General features: G+C 32.9%; 4 long non-coding RNA genes across 4 annotated transcripts; all 4 read left to right on the forward strand.

Annotated features, from left to right (window-relative positions):
- Positions 1–682: 682 nt before the first annotated feature.
- On the forward strand, positions 683–4,663 carry LOC135773790 (uncharacterized). Its single transcript, XR_010543582.1, has 3 exons — positions 683–745; positions 2,804–2,890; positions 3,257–4,663. It is a non-coding gene; the product is annotated as an uncharacterized lncRNA (long non-coding RNA).
- A 4,135-nt stretch (positions 4,664–8,798) lies between these two features.
- On the forward strand, positions 8,799–9,978 carry LOC135773789 (uncharacterized). Its single transcript, XR_010543581.2, has 3 exons — positions 8,799–8,972; positions 9,353–9,436; positions 9,512–9,978. It is a non-coding gene; the product is annotated as an uncharacterized lncRNA (long non-coding RNA).
- A 3,430-nt stretch (positions 9,979–13,408) lies between these two features.
- On the forward strand, positions 13,409–14,914 carry LOC135773793 (uncharacterized). Its single transcript, XR_010543586.2, has 3 exons — positions 13,409–13,505; positions 14,156–14,244; positions 14,499–14,914. It is a non-coding gene; the product is annotated as an uncharacterized lncRNA (long non-coding RNA).
- Positions 14,915–17,237: 2,323 nt separating this feature from the next.
- LOC135773251 (uncharacterized) lies at positions 17,238–20,779 on the forward strand. The gene is made up of 3 exons (XR_010543489.2): positions 17,238–17,275; positions 18,215–18,285; positions 19,418–20,779. It is a non-coding gene; the product is annotated as an uncharacterized lncRNA (long non-coding RNA).
- Positions 20,780–20,943: the final 164 nt, after the last annotated feature.

The raw sequence follows: 20,943 nt of genomic DNA on the forward strand, positions 1-20,943 counted from the left end.
CTAAAATACATTTGCTTCAAACACCCTTAATCCCAGCCTCAGGCGATTCAGAAATAGAGCTTTGTTGGCTGAACCTGCTAAACGCCATGTCGAATTTTTAGCAAAGTCCTCTAAGTGCACAATAGAAGAATTGGATGGACGGCAGTGGATCACATTCAAACTTGTGTCAGATCTGCTTTAAAATGTATCAGAGAGTAATATGAATGTTACAAAGTTTCATCCAGTGATTTAATTTAAAAACATTGTCTACCAATTGTTATATAAATTAAATATTATATAATATAATAGTTAAATGTTATAATATCTAAATGTTATAATAGTGAAATTATTAACTATTCCTGCAGCTCATTTGGTAGTGACTGTGTTAGTTTGTGATTTCAATCTCCAGATAACTCACAGATGTATTTAAATGCAGCATAAGTCACTTTGAAAAAAAGTGCTACCAAATGCGTAAATGTAATAGTGATTAATCTAGTGTGTTATTATCTTTTGTTAACAATTAATTAATTCCAATGAATGCCTGACATAATGCAAAATGGAAAAGGGGAATTCAGGTGTACATTATTCAGATCTCTGAAATACCTTTCAAGCACACTTATTCTTCACTTTCATTTATGTTGGATCGTGTTTGAATGGGATTGGTTGCTACAAATCAGCCCATTTAAGGAAAGTATAAATAAAAGTCTGCAGAGTCTAGATTTGTCACTAATGCGCTGGTCTGAAATAAAAGTAAATCATTTAGACGGTAAGATCTTTATTACAAAATTACTGCAATCAATACACTGTAAAAATTACACAGCATTTCTGTCAACTTAACATATATTTTTATGTTACTTTAACCTAAAAAATTAGGTTCAACAATTTCAAGTTGATTTTTTAAGTGATGTTAACTTTTCACAAGCCAAAACTTAAAATAGTAGGTTAAATTGTTTTAATTTCATGCTGTATTTATTTACAGTATTCATGCTGTCAAATGCTGTCATTTTTGTCAATTGTTTATACATATTGTCTAGCATGAATGTGTTTATTTATGAAAAAAAAAATGGATTTAGTTTATAGGTTCAGATTAAAAGATATTAGTTGGAGATTACATTTTGTTTACACACTGTAAAAAAATCTTTGCTGCCTGAATTTTTTTTGTTGAATCAACTCAGATTTACAAGTCATTTCAAGTTACTATTATTTGAGATGAGTTGTTATAACTACAGATGAGTTGTTATAACTTATAAAATATGGTTAAAAAAATTCAACTTCATTTAATAAGTTGTAGCAACTTAGTTGACATGACTTGAGTTGATTCAACAAAAAATTAAGGCAGCCAAGATTTTTTTAAGTATTTTTTCTTTGAAATGCCACTTAAAACTATTGATATCAAGAATACTTACAAATAAATAATAATTAATTTAATTTAATTTAATTTAGACTTTATGGGCTCTATCTTACACCCGGCGCAATGCAGCGCAATGCGCGACGCAAGTGTCTTTCGCTAGTTTCCACCCTAATTTTCACGTTTAGCGCCGCGTTGTTTAAATAGCAATTGCATTTGCGCCCCCTTTTGCGCCCATGGGCGTTCTGGTCTGAAAACGAGGTGTGTTCAGGCGCATTGTTGGCGCGTTGCTATTTTGAGGCAACTAAAATAGACTACGCCATTGACCAACAAAAACCTGGTCTAAAGTCTAAAGTCAATGGCGCAATGTGTTTTATGTTATTTAAAGAGCGCATTAGTAAAATGCGCCTAAACACGGGAGGACAACGCGGGTTTGCTTATCACAAGGTACATAATGCGCAGCAGCACAAAAATGCTTTTAAATATGAAAGATTAAAGGATTGAATGTAAAAGATTATTATTGAATCTCTTGGACATAAATGAGGACAGATTATGAGACGTTAGAAGGCGCAAAGAGCTGCTTCACCTGCAGCCTGCTAAGTAAATAAATGCTTTGCTTTAAACAAATGCGTCTGTTTTTAAATGTTTTTTTTTTAATGCTACCTCACGGATTTATTGTCTATGATGACTCTGTACCTGTGGATATGGTGAGATGAGAAACATTTTTAAGTAATGCTTAAAAAAACTCTTTGCTAAAAAAAAACGCTGTCCAAAGTGCTGAAACGTGAGGAGAGCCGTTTGTAAATTCTTTATCTCCTGTTTATTACAAATAAAGTATTTTTAGAGTACAAACCTTATCTTACATGCTTGTAAATAATTTTTTGATGATATTGATATACATTAAAAGCAATTACAAGCCTGCTTTTTACTTCCATGACTAAAAGAAAACGGGTTTTAAAGGTTTTGATAAAAAAATAACAATTTCAATACAAGTGAAAAACAACACAATTATTTAACATTAATCTTAAACTGGGGATCTTCTTCCTCCGCTTATTTTTTCAGTTTACAAAGTCCGTCATCTAAATAGGGATTAGACATAACGCCAGCGCAACTAGCTTTTAAAGGGGATGAGAGCAGAGACTCTCATTGGTTTATTGCACGTTACGCCCAAAATACTCCCATTACAATAGGACCTACCCTTTTCGACCATGCGCTCGGCGCAAAATCCATTTTTCCCGTCGTTAAATTAGCAAAAGTGGATTCGGACACGCCCATTTAGATGTTGCGCTGTGCGCTTTAGACAATGCGCTTAGATCGTTAAAATAGGGCCCAATGTGAGTGTATCACTTATACTTTTTGATCGATATATTTACATTGTTAATATATTTACATTTAAAAATATACATATATTTTCTGTGCAATGACACTAACTAAAAGTGATGAAAGAACTCTAACTCCCTTCTCATTTCCCTGCAGATCATTACACACAAAGATTTTCCGTTCTTAGGAATTGGGTGGAGTGTTCTAGAGCTATTTTCATGAAGTTTTGAAGGTGCGGAAATGGTTAGTCAAATGTTTTACACTTGCATTACACTTTTATTCTTGAGGTAATCTTTCCATATGCATATTCATGGTGTTTGGTAGCAGCATTGTTAGTGATGAAAACCAAGACAATTTCAGATTGAAAGATAGATAGATAGATAGATAGATAGATAGATAGATAGATAGATAGATAGATAGATAGATAGATAGACCCAAGCTAATTTGTTCTGTTTTATTATTATTATTATTATTATTAGTAGTAGTAGTAGTAGTAGTAGTAGTTATAGTAGCAGCAGCAATATTATTTACATGTATGTAATATTTTACAATTATTATAATGATGACATTATATTTTACATTTTCTTCATATTTGGTTTCTATTAACAGATGTTATCAATGGAAATTGAAGAAGAGGATGATGATGATGATGATGATGATGATAAAAATGGAGATGCTAATAGCAGAGGTGATGGAATAAACATTTGTTGCCAAGGATAGATGCCACACCACTGATAAGAAAAATTCAGCAGAGACACTGGACCAAAGTTTGTGGTGGTGCTGTGGCTTATGGTCAAAGCGCCTGCCTCGTAAACAGTGGTGCCTGGTGTTCATTGTGCTCCGGCATAGCTCAAAGCATTGTGTTACCAGCGCAAAAGGTTATGGGTCGAACCCAGGGAACACACATGATAAAAAAATGGCTCTATAATGGATGCTTTTGTTTTGAATATAGGGGCCGGTCAGTGCCTTTTTATTCATTGTTCAAGTCAAGTAGCTCTGCAGTGTTGCACCTACTGAAGATGTGTGTTTACTTGTTTGTTTTCTGATAGCATAGCTTTCAGAATATTCTTTAAGTTTTGCTAACAATGTTTGGTGGGTCATTCCTACAATTTGATAATTTTGACTTTTGGGAAATGAAACATTCTTTTTTGTTAGGTTAATTATAAAAGGGACATTTACATTTAACAAGGACGATTAAAAATGTAAATTTCATAACATACATTTTAATAAACTTTCACTTTGCAAGTGCATTTTAAAATGGAGCTTGTGAGGAAAATGACTATCCATTTAAAAAAAAAACATCTAAAATTAATACAATTTGAACTTCAGGTGGATAAAAGAAACATATTAAAGAACTCTTTTAGGATAAAAACAGAATTATTTCAGCTGACGTTTAATATAAATACCACAATTTACATTGGGGACTTTTAGGGACGTAAAATTACTGAATTGCAGGAATGACTCTTATGCAATATTTGCATATTTATATTCTTATAGGAATGTAAATGTGTTCAAACAGTGTATATAGTGTAAACATGATGCACATAGTGTACATGTAAATGAGATGTAATGTTCTGTCTGAATATAAACAGTAATATATGTTACTCTTTATATCTGACAGCTTGGTATAGTTATAAAGTATAGTGCTTGTATAATGAGTAATAACTACAGTAATGCTCATTAGATAGGCCTAAATATAAGGTCCAGCTCAAAGTGAAGGCCAGCTGATGTAAGATAAGAGGGATTCATGTACTGCATCTCAATGTTACACTTGGTTATGTGGCAGGGGATTTTAGCAAGTGATCTGTCCCAGTGTTACAGTGATGTTTTTAAGAATGTCATGATTGCAGATTGATTTGTGTTCCTCGTCTGCTGTCAAACTGTTTCTCTGTGACTATAATACAGTCACAGAGAAACAGTTTGACAGCAGACGAGGAACACAAATCAATTTATAACACTTATAAAGCTAAAAGCCACACGGAAACCCCCACTAAATAAAAGTTGTGTGAAACCTGACAGACTCCATGCACATAGTTTTACTTAGTATTTCAGCCTTTGATAATAAACAAATATATTGTACTACCGGATAGACAGACAAACAGATCCCTCTGGGGATTTAACTTTTACTAACCATACAATACAAAAATAAAAAACGTATAGATGTACAATACAAAAAAAAATTAAGACTTTAGAATGTACAGAAATGCACAATGTGCATCAACTTGTAAATTACAAGGTTATAAAAACTTTCTTAGAGTCGGAGAAATGTTTCTTGTTCTTTAACTTATGACAATTTTTTACTATAAATAAATAATATAAATCTCTAAATTCTTAGTAGTTCTGTGCTGGGTACATCATGTTTCATATAAATAGATTTACTATAATTCGTCGATGTATAATTCGTATTTATGACATGATAAGGATTAAGTCAATGGCTGGGTCAGCTTTGAAGCCATGTTCCTGCATGCAGCATAGCTATGTTGGATTGATTCTCTCTATACATCTTTGTCATGTTATCTCTATGTAATCCTGAACCATTTTTTTGGATGAATAGTTATTGGTAAGTCTGAAAAATTCTTAATAAAACAATAGTTTAAAAAAAATAATAATAATAATTGCAGCTCAGAGGCGAAAGCTTTTTGTAATTCAGCAATTTGTAAGTGAAGCAGTAATGAACTAATGTATAAGCTTGACTGCTTTGTTATTTAAAATCTGTTACTTTAGGTGAACGTGCTAGTAAAATACTACTTTGTGTGTTACTGTTAGGGATGGCTGACGCGAAACAGTCGTTCCGAAGCTTTGCGAGATCCCGAAGCGCAGATGTGTCGAAACACTGATCCGAAGCGTGATTCAAAACACCCATGTCACGTGACTATGACCAAACGAAGCCTCGAAGTGTTTCACTAAGTGTTTCATCAGGTGTGGTCTGCCGAATCAGCGTTTGATTGGCACGGTCGGGAACAGACAACACAATCGCACATATCTATAAAAGTGAAATAAACGCATATTGACCTTGTGGGTTTTTGTGAGAGGAGTTTTTCAAAGGCTGGAGAAATTATCTGTAAAAAAAGAAGTAGGCTAAGTCCTTCCACACACAGCAGATATTTATATGTGACATGGTGGCTTGATATATTTTATTAATTTCTTATTGTTTATGTGGTATTTATCTCTATTCAATTTATTTATTAAATAGACCAGCTTATAGTTATTGACAATGATGAGCCTAAAAGCTCATGTAGTTGTCAAACAGATGTTAAAACAACAACAAAAAATATGTAACTTAATTGTGACGACGGTAATAACAATGCGTTTTCCGGGGTTCGATCCAGCGGGCTTTTGCATGCGAGTCGAAGACATTATCCACTCTCCCACCTGATCACTCGTATAAATTAAACAACATGTGGGATACAATTTGTCAGCGCTCGTCTAAAACCTTGTCAAGGCTGCTCTATGGCAATACGTGCAAATGACCACTAGGTGTCACTGTGGAGGCGGTTTCGATTCATGTTTCGAAGCCTCGACACAATTGATTCAACTGTTTCAGTGTTTCACGAAGCCTCGCTCTGCCCATCACTAGTTACTGTAGCTTTGTTGGTAATATTAAGTTAGTGGTGTGCTAGCAGCTTTTACTTACAGTGTTTAAAACTGATGAGATTTCTTCTCAACTCTTGTTTTTGAAGCAGTGGATACGGTTAAAAAGGAACAGACCCGACCTGGCTGGTTCAACCCAAAATGGTGGGTTGTTTTAATCTGGGTTAATTTAACTCAATAACTGGGCTTGTCCCTTTGTGACCCAGCACTGTCGCTATTTAAAAAGGTCTGACATTCACCTCTGTCTCTTACTGAATAGTGTGAAAGTATTGACTGCAAGATTTGACCTAAATGTTACACATTATATAATATTTGAAACTGATTCTTGATCTGATTTTCTCTCAGATTCTCAGAAATGTAGAGAAAAATGGTCTGAATACTCTGTAGCTTAAGACCGGTTTGTGTCACTTCGGCTAAAAGCATGTGTCAAATGGGTAAAGACGATTTGACAATTCTGCAATTCTGTCAAATTTTGACTGACAGTTTAAATAAAATTCTCTGATCTTTTATGCTCTGTATTTCCACTTTTGTTACCTTTTTTACATCTTAGTGGCATGCTAAAACCTGCACATTGATATAGTCATCTGCTGTAGCTCCTCTCCTCCTCAATGTCAATTGGAGATACCAAATGTCTTTTCTAACTAGATTAACCAGTTCCTGCCATGAATATAGCCATACATGCTGGAATGGTATTGAGGAAAAAACAAGCATAAACCAGAATGTGTAGCAATGAAGTTTCCATTCTGTTATCCACCAAACATTCTGCTTGTCACTTTATATTTAGGGTGACTGATGACATTATTGCGATGGCACATACCTCATCAAGAGATACAGCATCATAGAGCAGTTCAAACAGTGAGTTTGCTTATTTAGAACCTAAATACGGTGGTTTCTGAATTCCACATATTTACAAAAATAAATTGCGTGTGTACGTGCATACAGGCTGAAAATTTCAGCTGCCGGGTGAGCACGCTCACTGCAGCCCTCCTCTGGAGACTGAGGCCACTTCACATTTTCACCTCAGATATTCCAAAGTGAGCTTAACACACATTAAAAAATCACAACTAACAGTGAATATCACAAAGCCATTCAAGAACGTATCTGTGAAACTTATGATAGTTTTGAAGATGATGATACTGTACAATGATGAAAATACATTTTAATTGGTTTGCTCCAATGCAAATTTGGTAAAAGTAAATTTAAAAGACCAATTTTTGGAGCAGTCCTTTCTGCCAACTGTCATTATATTCTTACAGTTTAAGTTCAGATTCTGTGTCCAAACTTGAACCATAATGCATATGCACAATGTAGTTAATCAGTTTTGTTTATAGGAGATACAAACGTACGACGTGATAAAAAATCCTGCTGCCAATGCCGGTGCAGAGACAGAGGTGTAACTTGGCAGGTTTTCAAATCATCACCTGTGTCATAAGGATCAGTGATGTCATGTAAAAAAGCTATAAAATGCATCATGTCATGCAAAAAGATAAGGGAAGCCCTGTTTGGTTTCTGTTGGCTTTGGTCCAATTGGTTGAGGGACTGAACCTTACCTTATTCTAAAATGCAAAATAATACCTATATATATATATATATATATGCAAATGACAGAATGAATGATCTTTTGGACTTTGTTCTGCCAAAATGCAATAAATAGTTGTAAACTGAACTATGAACACACTGTAAATTAAACTAAAATGAAATGACTAAAATAAATCTTAATAAGAAATTTAGTTTAAAATAGCCTATTCATATTTTGGGTTTTTCTCATTTCTCTACTTTTTTGAGCGCATTAAAGTTTTATATCCCAGGTGAAAACTTAGTTAATGTACTAATTTTATACACTAATTTTGTACTTAATATACAAAAATAAAAAATTTGTCTTTATTTATTTTTATTGTTTATTTATCAGGGACAATGTACAAAAAACATTAATCTTTTTCTAACAGATGTTTTGTACCAGAGTTAGCAAAAGCTATTTTCCGTCTGCAGTCCCCAGGCAGGTATACACAATATTAAAACATTACATTATAAAAACCAACACATCCTAAGATATGTACAACTTAATCAAAACATCCACATTAAAATTACATTTAAAAACCTTAATTGAGCTGATGCTGACACAGCTGGTTATCGAGGATGTATTTCTTTAAATTTCTAGTAAAATTATTAAAATCTAGAGACATCTTTAGACTACCTGGAAGTAAATTCCATTGTTTAATAGTTTTAGAAGAAAAGGCTGTATTTTTATTATTTATTAGCCTACTTCTTAAGATAAGCTTAAAACATCTAAAATGTGCTATTTTGAGACACCATTTATTTCAATACACTACAAATCAATTTAATTATTACTGGAATTTAGTATACTTTTCAAGTGCACTCAAGTTTTATTTACTATTTGTATAATGTTTAACTTTAACACTTTTATTTATTTAAAAATGGACACAAATGTACTTGCTGGTATATTTTGGTATATTATATAACTTCATTTTTACCAAGGCGTATATCCTGCTCCTATAATCCTGACACGTCACTGTTTTATTTTACAGTTTACTGTGAAACCAAGACTGAAAACAGTATGTAGATGAAGGGGAGGAGTTTATAATGACTATAAATGAGGGACAGAGCATAGTTCGGTCCTTTCAATCCTGCAAACTCTCTTATCTGAGATGGAGTGGAGATGATCCAATTGCAAGCTGTGATCCAGCTGACAATGTACTGGAACAACTCAAGAACGGTACGAGATTATGTATATACCGAACTGCTTAAAGGTTTAGGGTCACTTACATATTTTATGATTTAAAAACATTTTAATCTAGATGTCAGAATTAGTTATTTAAAAAATATAAATGTGCCAAGATATTGACCCTGGTAAAATAGTATACTTAAATATACTAAAAAGATACTTAAATACTACAAGTACATTTTCACAAACTTAGTCAAGGGTATGGTATAACATATTTTTATGTACAGTATTTATAATCTATAATTACAAAATGTAATTATGTCTATACGCCATATTGAAATATTGTTTAGAAAGTGTTTTTTTTTGTGATAACTGTAACTCCATCAAAATGTTTATGTGTTAGTTCATCATTCGTCTATTTCTCGGTTCAGTTTCAGCTGTCCCTACAGGATGAGACATCACGCTGCCGAAGCATGGTTTTCGGCATTTTGCCTAATGCCTAATGCATTTTATTTGTAAGTATACCTCACTATAATTTAATGTTTTTTACATTTATTGTATAAATCTCAATATAGTATTTTTTGTTGTAGTTTTTTTTGCAGGAAAAGAGGGGCACCCGTCTGCCAAGGGATTGGGGCACTCAGTTCACTGCCAGTGGCTCCTGTGTGGTTTTCATTTGGAAACCTCATCAGTCCTCTGGTTGGTTAAGTGGACCTGAAGTGTACACCACCAGATCTGTGAACTGCTGATAAAGCGCAAAAAACTAGAAGCAACCTGTTTGAAATACTCGTGACTGTTTGTACTCCTGATAAGGACTCGGAAAATCGACTATGGTCGGCTTCTGGTCTGTTGCTTGGTTGGTGGTTATAAGGGTGATCGCCAGAAAAACACACCCTGTTTTTATTATTATTTCCAAGACTGAGCACATCTTTGTTGAAAAAAGAGAAGAAAAAAAACAATAACAATTGAAAAACCTAGTAACTGAAATAAATGTCTGTGTTGTCTTATTTTTACAGTGAAAAAATATAAACTGTCTAATTAAAACAAGTCAAAATGACTCTTCATCTTAACTGAATTGTTAGTCATGCAGTGTTCTCACAGATAAAAATAAAGTAAGTAAAAGCTATATACTACTACTACTACTACAGTATTTAAGTGAACTTTTCAACTGCTTATACATAAAAATACAAATGCTTGTGTAATGAAAAATGTAATTGGATCATTCTGTTGAAAAAAAAAACCTACAGTAGAGAAGTTTCTGCTTAAATGTTTTTTGAACTGACCTGCTACTCACAGAACAAGTAAAAGTTATTTCCAGCTTTTAAAAAAGTTGTTTTTTTTGCTAAATTTTCTTTAAATTACCATATCACAAATACAATAGACCCTTTTACTGTTTGTACACAATGATGACGTGGCAGCGTATGCGCGCGCATTTAGGCAACGGAAGTATCGTAAGAATCAACAGTGAAGCAACACAAACAGTAAGTTATTTAAAAAAAATTGACTTTATCAACATTTTCAACACAGCTACCAGATCCGTGTACTATAGTGGAGTGGATAAAAGACGTTAGCAGATGGCCAAAAATAAAGTTGCCAGATACATATATACGTATATTAGTATATTATATTAGTGCAACCAAACGCAACAACGGGACATTTTGATGTTGAGAAACCGTTTTAATAAACTTTCTGAGTTGCTACCACGTTAGAACCAATGGGGAATAACACCACTTCTGTTGCCCAAATGCGCGCGCAGGCTATTTGATCACGTGAGCTGTAAAAGGGTCTATGGTACTTGGTTTTCCTAACTGTGAACCAACATTAGATGTATTCAGAGAAACCTCTGCAAGATATATGCTAATCTTAACATATGAACTTGGGCTAATGTTCAAATGTAATAGGACATTTTGTTTTTAGTTTATACAGGTTCTTGATTATAAATACATTACATTAATGCATTTGACAGATGTATTTATCCAAAACAACTAACATTAACCTGCATTAACCTCCTAAGACCCGAGTTTTGGTTTGTCTTTTTTAGATATCTTCTAGCTTTTTTGGAACCAATAAATATAATAACCAAATATTTTTAATTGTCCACGTTTGTGTACAACAGGTTCCAGTTACACAGAATTAAGTATTGGTGCAACAACAAAAAAATTATGTCCACGTATATGGACATCCAGGTCTTAGGATGTTAAAGGTATTCGTTTGATCAGTATATGTGTTATCTGGGATTGAATCCACAACATTTTTTTTGTCTTTTTTATTATCACTGTCATTCTGTTTCTGCTGTGGTAGCTTCTGTCACCAAAACAAATTCCTGTGTAAATATACCTGGCAATAAAAGCTCTTCTGATCTTTTATGCTGCCAGTGCAGTTCTCTACCAATGAGCTTCAGGAACTCTGTATTGCATAAATACAACATAATTACAGAACAATGGGCAAACTCTGAAATATTTAACCTCTCATGCAAAATAGCGAGGTCAGTGCAAACTACCACACTAATAAAAGTGAATCAAGAATCCTACCTAACATATTGTTTACTCAGAAATACAAACACTGGAAAAAATAAATGTCTTAGTGTTTTGGTCTTGTTTTCCAGTAAAAATGAATTCTTAAAGGGGTGGTGAATTTGTCGATTTTATTGTTTTATACTGTTGTCTGATGTCTACTTATGATGTTTGCGTGGTTTTTACATTCAAAAACATCAAAAACAATAAGTAATAGGCTATTTTGTAACATGAATTAGTGGCTCTCTGGAGAAAAGCTTCGTTTGAAGGGGCGGGCCGCATTGAAGACCTGGACGTAAACACCCACTGCTATGATTGGATAGCTTCATTACCCGTCATTACATGTGGGGAAATGTTATAAAAACATTAATGTGTGAAAATAGCAGCCGAACACATATATGTTTGAGCCACAAAAGATTCTGGGTGCTAAACATGATACACATAAATGACAATACGTATAGTAAAGTAGAAACAAAACTTTAAACTCGACGTGACTAAAGTACCGTATACAACACAGTAAGCGGAATCAGAATCTAAATTGCGGCTGATAAATCCTTCCTTATCACTAACTTTGCATATTTCTACCGTTAAATTACAAGCGTATTGTTAAGTGTTGCACCTTTATTAATCGTTTAATGTTTTTAGTAAATTAAAACAGTCAAACATACGTGTTTAGACACGGATGTTACAACAGGACATATCAAGCGATCTCTTCTAACAAAGCAAAAGTAAAACGCGGTAACTTAAATAAAGTAAAATGTCTTACTTGCTGTGTCATTTTCATCAGATCCAATATTAGTGGTGCTTTTAATCACAGTCTCTCTGCAAATCCAGCATCGACTTGCTTCTTTACAAGTGAATCCGCACAGTACACAAGGTAATCAATCACTCCCCACGCGAGCTGGTACTCTTCAAAAACAACCTTTATCCACGCATTCCTAATGTTATTTTCCGAGCCTCTGAATTAAAGTATTTAGCTTCTGTGTTGTTCCCACGCGGTTCTTCCACAACCCAAGACTTCGTTACCATGGTTACCAGATCACCGCGTCAAAATAAAAGTCTATCAGAAAAATGTATTTAAAAGTCATTTTGGTTACATTTGGCAATCTTTAAAGACATGTTTACTGATTGTTGAGACACACGTGTGTCACGCGAAGCTGTGGGCGGGGCTACAAAAGTGGTCGTTGTATTTGGCTATGGGGAGGTGCTTCAATTCTACTTTGACTTCATATTTCTCCGAATTCCACACTTGGTTGTAAAACTGGCTTGGTGCCAATAACTGTTATATTTCAGTAGCACGGACGTTTTCAGTTCTGAAACTTGCAGGATGCAAAAACAAGCAAAAAAAATCTGCCAATGGGGTAAGCAAATTTTTCTAGAATTTTTCTTGAATTTAGTGTTTAAGAAAAATGTTCAAGATTTTTCTGCTTACCCCATTGGCAGATTTCTTTGCTTGTTTTATTCACAAAATCACTTAAATTTGATATTTTTGGTCTAAAAACTAGACTTATTTTCTTGGATTGTTTTGCTGATCAAGAAAAAGCATCCTAATTTAAGAATTTTTAGATATTTTTTCTGAAAACAAGACAAAATACTAAGAATTTTTGTTCTTGAAAATAATTTGTTTGCAGTGCTACAAATTAATTAAATTATTACTGGTATTTAGTATACTTTTCAAGTGCACTGAAGTAGAACTATAGTTTTATTTAGTATTTTTGTAGTGTATAACTTTTACACTTTTATTTATCACAAAATGAACAAAGTACTACATCTGGTATTTAGTTTTGGTACATTCAAGTATACTTTATTTTTACCTGGGTGTATATCCTGCTCCTTATAGACAGGTCAAGCCTTACACGTCATGCACTGTTTAAACTTTCAAGTTACTATGAAACCGAGACTGTATAGCAGTATTTAGATGAAGGGGAGGAGTTTATAATGACTACATAAAAGAGGGAGATAGCACAAGTCGGTCCTATCAATCCTGCAGACTCTCTTGTCTGAGATGGAGCGGAGATGACCCACTTGCAAGCAGTGATCCAGCTGGCGATTCGAACACAACTCCAGAACGGTAAGTGATCGTGTAAACTACTGTTTATAAGTTTAGGGTTACTTTAATGTTTTATGACTTAAAAACATTTTAATCTAAATGCCAGAATTAGTTATTTGAAACATTTAAATGTGCTAAGATATTGACAAAGAGTACTTGAATGTAATAAAACGATACCAGTATAAATTGTGTACACTCTAAAAAAACAAACGGTGCTATATAGCACCAAAACAATTGCTTTGGATCGTAACGATAGAAGAACCATTTTAGTGCCATATAGCACCGGTGAAGAACCAGTGAAGCACCAGTGAAGCACCAGTGAAGCACCAGTGAAGCACCAGTGTAGAACCATATAGGGGCCATATAGCACCACATATGGTTCTACATAGCACTATATGGTTCTACACAGGTGCTTCACTGGTGCTTCACTGGTTCTTCACCGGTGCTATATGGCACTAAAAATGGTTCTTCTATCGTTACGATCCAAAGCAACTGTTTTGGTGCTATATAGCACCGTTTGTTTTTTAGAGTGTACGTTGTACAAACATACTTATTAAAATGATCTACTTCTGTCATACTTCAGGGCACTTAAAAAATATGAAAAACTTTAAAATACAATAAATTTAAATATATAGTGTTAATCGTTTATCAATTTCTTGATTCATTTCCAGCTGTCATTCGATGACTGCCTACAAGATGAGACATCACGCTGCCGAAGGATTGCTTTTGGCATTTTGCCTATAATGCTTGCATTTTATTTGTAAGTACTGTGAAAAAATCTGTAAAAATTACAGTATTACAGTTGGTTACCAGTAACTACTGTAGATTTTACATTTATGTTATTTACTGGCAACAGTTTGTTCAAAGTTAAATGAACATGAAACATTTTCAATCTTTATCTTCTACAGTAAGTTACTGGCAACCAGCTGCATAATTACAGCTAATTTTTTACAGTGTATAACTTTAAAATATTTTTTTCCTGTATAAATGTCAATATAATATTTTTTGTTATAGTTTTTTTTGGAGGAGAGGAGGAAAACCTGCCTGCCAAGGGATTTGCCCTGTTTTAGTGGCTCCTGTGTGATTTTCCTTTGGAAACCTCATCAGTCATCTGGATGGGGTTCAGTGGACCTGCAGTGTACAGCGCCAGATCTATGAACTGCTGATGAAGCATCGAAAACTAGAAGCAACCTGAAGAACCTACGCAACGAGAAGCAACTGAAGTACCTACACAACTCAAGAAGTCGACTATTACCTAACCCTATCCCTAAACCTTTTACCTATGGTCGGCTTCTGGTTGTCTGTTGCTTGGTTGGTAGGTCATGGGGATGGCCTGCTGGGAAAAACAACCTGTTTTTATTTTTATTTACAAGGCTGTGCAACTTTCTGAAAAAAAAGACAATAAAATTTGAAAAACCTGGTAACTGAAATTAATGTCTGTGTTGTCTTTTATTTTATTACAATGAAAAACTATCTATAAAAAAATTAGAGTCAAAATAAGCCTATCTTAATCATGCAGTGTTCTCCCAGGTTTTAAAAAGTAAATTAAAGTGTAGTTAAATTTATATACTACTACTAAGTGCATTTTAGTGAACCTTTTCACCTGGGCTTATACATAACAATAAAAATGCTGGTGTAATGAGAGACTGAGGCTGAACAAACATCCAATGTAACCGGATCATATTGAAAACAAACCAGTGCAATGTTTTCTGATCTGACCTGATGTCTACTCACATGACAAATGAAAGTTATGTCAAATTATAGATTGTCGAATCTCTTTATTATTTACTTATTTATTATAAAAAATAAGTGTTTTGTTAAATTTCCTTTAAATTACCATATCACAAATACAGAGGTGCCCAGTTTTACCACCTATAACTGTGAACCAACATTAGGTGTATCTAGAGATACCTCTGCAGGATATATGTAAAGCTTCTGAACTTGAAGTGTAATAGGACATATTGTTTTCAATTGATACAGGATCCTAATTATAAATCCTAATTATAAATACATTTAGCAGATGTATTTATCCAAAGCAACTTACAGCGCATTACAATGAATTTGATCACTATGTGTTATCTGGCATTGGACCCACAACCTTTTGCGCTGCTAATGCAATGCACTATCACTGAGCTTCAGGAAACCTGCATAGCATAAATACAACATATCTATAGAGCGATGGGCTGATATCAGTGTCTGAAATATTCAAACGAACTCTGAAATATTCAAACTCTTATGCAAAAGGTCAAAGTCTATGCAAACTACCAACCCGACGTACCAATGCACACAATAATAAAAGTGAGTCAGGAACACGTTGTTTACTCATGAATACAAACACATAGTTCATTATCCATCACATGCTTTAATAATAGATGATTCCCTTGGTCCCTTGTGTTGATTGTTTTGGTTGGCTCGGGAACAGCCAATAAAATAACAATACTGGTAAAATTTTAATTTGATCAAACATAAATTAATATACAGCAATATATAACTATAATATTATCTATTTAATATGATTAACTACAATTCATTTTGTATTTGTTGACCAAGCATTCCTTGAAATTTGTCATTCTTTAACAAAATATCTAAAATGCTCCGAAAGCAAAGCTTTCTTTTAGTTTCGTTTATAAAACATCAGGTTGTTCCTGGTATAAATCAGCCAATCAGGAGGAAGGTAGGAAGGAAAGTATATAATATGCAAAGTATCTGCACGATAATTTGACTTTTTTGCTTGTAAACATTCTGCCTTGCATCTTAACAAATTATGACTATGCACTTTTAAAATGTGTTAAAATTTGTGTCAAATTAAGGACAACACATCCAACACGTCCTTAACTTAACACATCTCTTTTTGGAACAAAACACTTTGTGTTGTTTTAACACATCTTGTCGTTTTTATTTATTTGAACTCAAAATCAACACGAAATGACACATAATGTGTTAAATAGGTTAACATAAACAAGTTCCTATAGGAATGTGTGTGTCTTCAAGAAGTGAGAATGCTACATCAAATATCATCTTGGTTCAAATATCTTATTTACATCTTACTTAAAACTCATAACCTTTAAAAGCACATTGTGGTGAAAATTAAATTGAAAACAAAAATGAATGTAAAAACTAAATAAATCTGAAAATTGAATCAAATGGCAAAAACTATGAATCAAGATGGACGTAATTCAGAACATTAACGTCTCATTGTCCACTTTAGTGGACATGTCATAAACTAATTAAAATGTGTTTTTTCTTTTTTGCAATGTGTTTGTTACCACTCCATTTCTACAACTTTTTTCCTGGTTCTCAGAAGGATACATTAAATATATATATTTACAATACCAACTTGATCTTTGCATTAATAAATAAACTATAATAAAAGCAAAAAGAAGCAAATATTTCTCTGTAATATTAGTTCAATTATAAGCCGACTGAAATATTAAACAATTACCCCTAATAATGTTTTTTTGTGTTTAATAACTTTTAAAAAATTCTAACCATTGACGTTCACAGTGGAAAATATGTGAATGCTGTTTATTCAGAATTATTCAAATGGTGTTTCTTTATTATCATACCAAGCATTGTACCTAAAACAAACACTAAGGGGAATTCATTCATTTACAAGTAAAACTTTTTTCACTTTCATTTATGTAAAAATATTTAACCATGTCTTGACAGGATTGGTTGCTTCAAGTCAGCCAATCAGGAAGTTTACAAAGAGAAATAAAACACCAGCAGAGAGTGTCTTGAGACTTCTGCCTACTAATACTCTGGTCTAAACGCTAAGACAACACAACACGGTAAGCTCTTTATTACAAAAAATATAGTATTCATTAGAAAAGATGTTATTGTTATGAATATTGTTAATATAACAAACTGTTTATTTCTGATAGTAAGCATGCACATTTGTAATCTATGCGGATCCACACATTTAAATTATGTGCGTTTTGTAATGATGTTTTCAAAACATTGAATTCACTTTAGTAGAGGTTTAGATTAGAAGAGATTTGATTGTCTTTTACTTAGCGGGTTTGCCCTTTTTCACAGTAAATAATATCAATTGTTTGATATTTACATTGTTAGGGTAAATATGAATTGTTTGTGTTTGCACTGACACTTTTTAATTTAAAGTGCAATGTTTCTCCAGATCAAGAGTGTCAGAATTTACCTTTCTTAGGTTTTAGAACTGTTTCTTATTGTTAACACAGTTTGCTAGTGTAAATACTTGGTAAGCAAAATGTTTAACACTTGATTTTAATTCCCATCCAATTCAAATTTGAAATGATAATTAAACATTGTTAAACGTTAAAACTGATTTAGCATAATGTATTTCCATTGATCTGACTGGGTGGGCGTGCTGTCAATCAGGACTAGCCATAGATTCGCCCCGAACAGAAAATTGTGAATTTAGTTTAAATTAACAGATTCAGTTTATTTCATTCATTATATGTTTAGATTAAAGGATGTTAGTGGGAGATTCAATTTTACTAGTAGAAGATTGGTCTTTTGTATAGGCCTAGCCAAGTTTTCTTTGCAATAGTACTTAAAACTATTGATATTAATAAGACTTACAAAAAAATATTGTATGTAATAAATAAATAAACAAATAAGTTAATTTAGGCTTATATGAGTGCATATCTTACAGACATTTTTAAAGTTAAAAATATACATATTTTCTGTGCAATGACACTAACTAAAAGTGTTGAAAGAAATCTAATCCTCCCTCCCGTCCCTATTAGACTGAGAGAGGAAGTGTCGAGGATTTTCTTTTCTTAAAAACTGGGTGGAGTGTTTTGAAGATGCAGAAATGGTAAGTCAAATGTTTTACACTTTAGGCTTATTCCCAAGGTAATTTTTCTGCATGTTCTTGATATGACAATTTGTTGCATTATTTTTTTTTTTGCCATAAAAACCAAGACAATTTGAGTTTTGTTTTATGTGTGTTATATTTTACAATTATTATAATTCATTTTATACTTTATAAGATTTATAACATTTTAAACTTTATTATTTTTTATATTTACTTAAAGTTTGTGTAAAATGGTATTTAAAGTCTCCCTGTAGTCAAGAATTTAATGAGTTAAAACTAATCTTTGAGCATCATAATAACACAAATAAAAGTTTTACCTTTAATTTCTTCATGATTTAAAACAGTTAACCTGGAATGTAACTCTACACCCTTATCTCTTTAAAGGAGCATTTCACCCGTAGAAACATTAATCTTTATTGAAAGTGTGTTATATTTGTAGGTGAAATGTAGAATTTGGTGCCTATTTGACCGAGAAAAGGGGTGTTTGTAGTCTCAACCCCTCAACAAAGATATTGGACTTCCTTCTTTCAATAATGCAATGATGATTTTTACATCATTGAAAGAAGGAAGTGCAACACTGAAATCTGTATTTTTCCTGTCAAAATTATGCATGACCATTCAAAAACATGTCTGGGGTTCTAAAGCTTCATGCAAATGGGTGAAGTGTCCCTTTAAGTACCTGAGATATGAATATGCAAATTAGCCCCGCCCCCACTATTTTGTATAACCTCAAACTATATATAGGTTGTTGTTAACTTAACCATAAGTTGAAACAACCCAGTATAGGTTAATTTAATACCCAACTGTTTAATGGTGTAACTGCACAATTCAGTATCACTGAAAAAATATTCATTTAATTTACTCAATTTTTAAGGTAAGTGGTTACAATAAATTTATTTTATACATTTAAACAAAAGTTTTTTTTCTAATATTTTTTTAATATAGCTTAAATAAATTGATTGCAACTACTTACCTTAAAAAATTGAGTAAATTGAACGAACATTTTTTTGTATACTATTTCACAGGCTTTGTAACGTGTTTCATCAAAACATTTCTAACATTTTAAATGTGTTTAGAAACAATTCTCTGAAATGACTTTACACAGACTTAAATATTTGTTTTCTATTAACAGATGTTATCAAAAGAAAGCGAAGAAGAGGATGATGATGATGATGATAAAAATGAAGATTGTAATAGCAGGGTTGGTGGAATAAACATCTGTTGCCAAGGATAGATGCCACACCCTGACACTACAATTAAGAAAAATTTAGTAGAGACACTGGACCGAAGAACTTGTGTATGCCGTTTTGGATTATTTTCGTTGTCCAACCGCCTGCCTTGTAAACAAAAGATCCTCATGTCAGTACCAGTGCCTTTTAATGTATTTATCAATGGTTCAAGTCAAGTATAGCTCTCTGGACTTACTTGTTTGCTGTTGGTTTACTTGTTTGTTTTCTGATTCTTCAGAAAAAAACTTTGGTGGGTCATTCCTTCAATTTGATAACTTCTAGACTTTTGGGAAATGAAACATACTTTTTTGTTGGTTAAATCATAAAAGGGACATTTACATTTAACTAGGACAGTTCATTTATCATGTACATTTTAATCAGGCCAAAAAAATTAGTTTTTTAACTATGCAAATTAGTTTTAAAATTGAGCTTGTGGGGAAAATGACTATTCATTAAATAAAATGATCTAAAATTAATACAATTTGACTTTCAGGAAGATAAAGTATAAGGAGCTCTTTGCCCTTTTAAGATAAAACAAAAATTATATCAGCTGACGTTTAAATATTAATACCACAATTTTAAACACTGGGGACTTTTAGGGACTTTAAAATGATTGAATTGCAGGAATGACCCTCAGTGGAATGTCACGCACATCATTCTAATGTGTTTGGTCCATTTCATTCTTCAGTTCTGATAAACACTGGATGTGTTTCAACAGTGCTGATAAATATGTTGCTCATTTAAGAGTGTACTGTTCCTACTGTACAAGTAATAGAGTGATGTAATGTTTTTTAAACGTATATTCTGTCCGAATATAAACAGTAATTCTTATTACTTTATATCTGACAGTTTATAGCCATGTAGTGCTTGTATAATGAATAATTACTATTATTATAATATAACATTATATTATATTATATTCTGCTCATTATAGGGGTCTAGATATAAGGTCCAGCTCAAAGTGAATCTCACCTGATCTAATATCAGATGCATTCATGTACTACTGCATGTCATCGCTTGGTTATGTGGCAGGGGATTTTGGCTAGTGATATGTCCCAGTGTAACAGTGAGGATTGCAGATTGATTTGTGTTCCTCGTCTGCTGTCAAACTGTTTCTCTGTGACTGTATTATAAGCTAAAAGCCACATGGTAACTCCCATAAACGTTGTGTGAAAAAACAGTGTAACCACATAATATTGCTTAGTATTTCAGCATTTGATAACATAAAAATATATTGTACAGCCAGGCAGATACAATACAATACAATAAATAAAGACTGTACAGAAAAACACAATATGCATCATTAATTAATTATCCACATTATCAAATTATCCATTACCACATTATCCATTTTATCTAAATTCTTAGTAGTTCCATTAGGTTTCATATAAATAGATGTACTATAATTCGTCAATGTCTCTTCACTAAT

Source organism: Paramisgurnus dabryanus, chromosome 9 (assembly GCF_030506205.2).
Source record: "Paramisgurnus dabryanus chromosome 9, PD_genome_1.1, whole genome shotgun sequence".
Taxonomy (NCBI): domain Eukaryota; kingdom Metazoa; phylum Chordata; class Actinopteri; order Cypriniformes; family Cobitidae; genus Paramisgurnus; species Paramisgurnus dabryanus.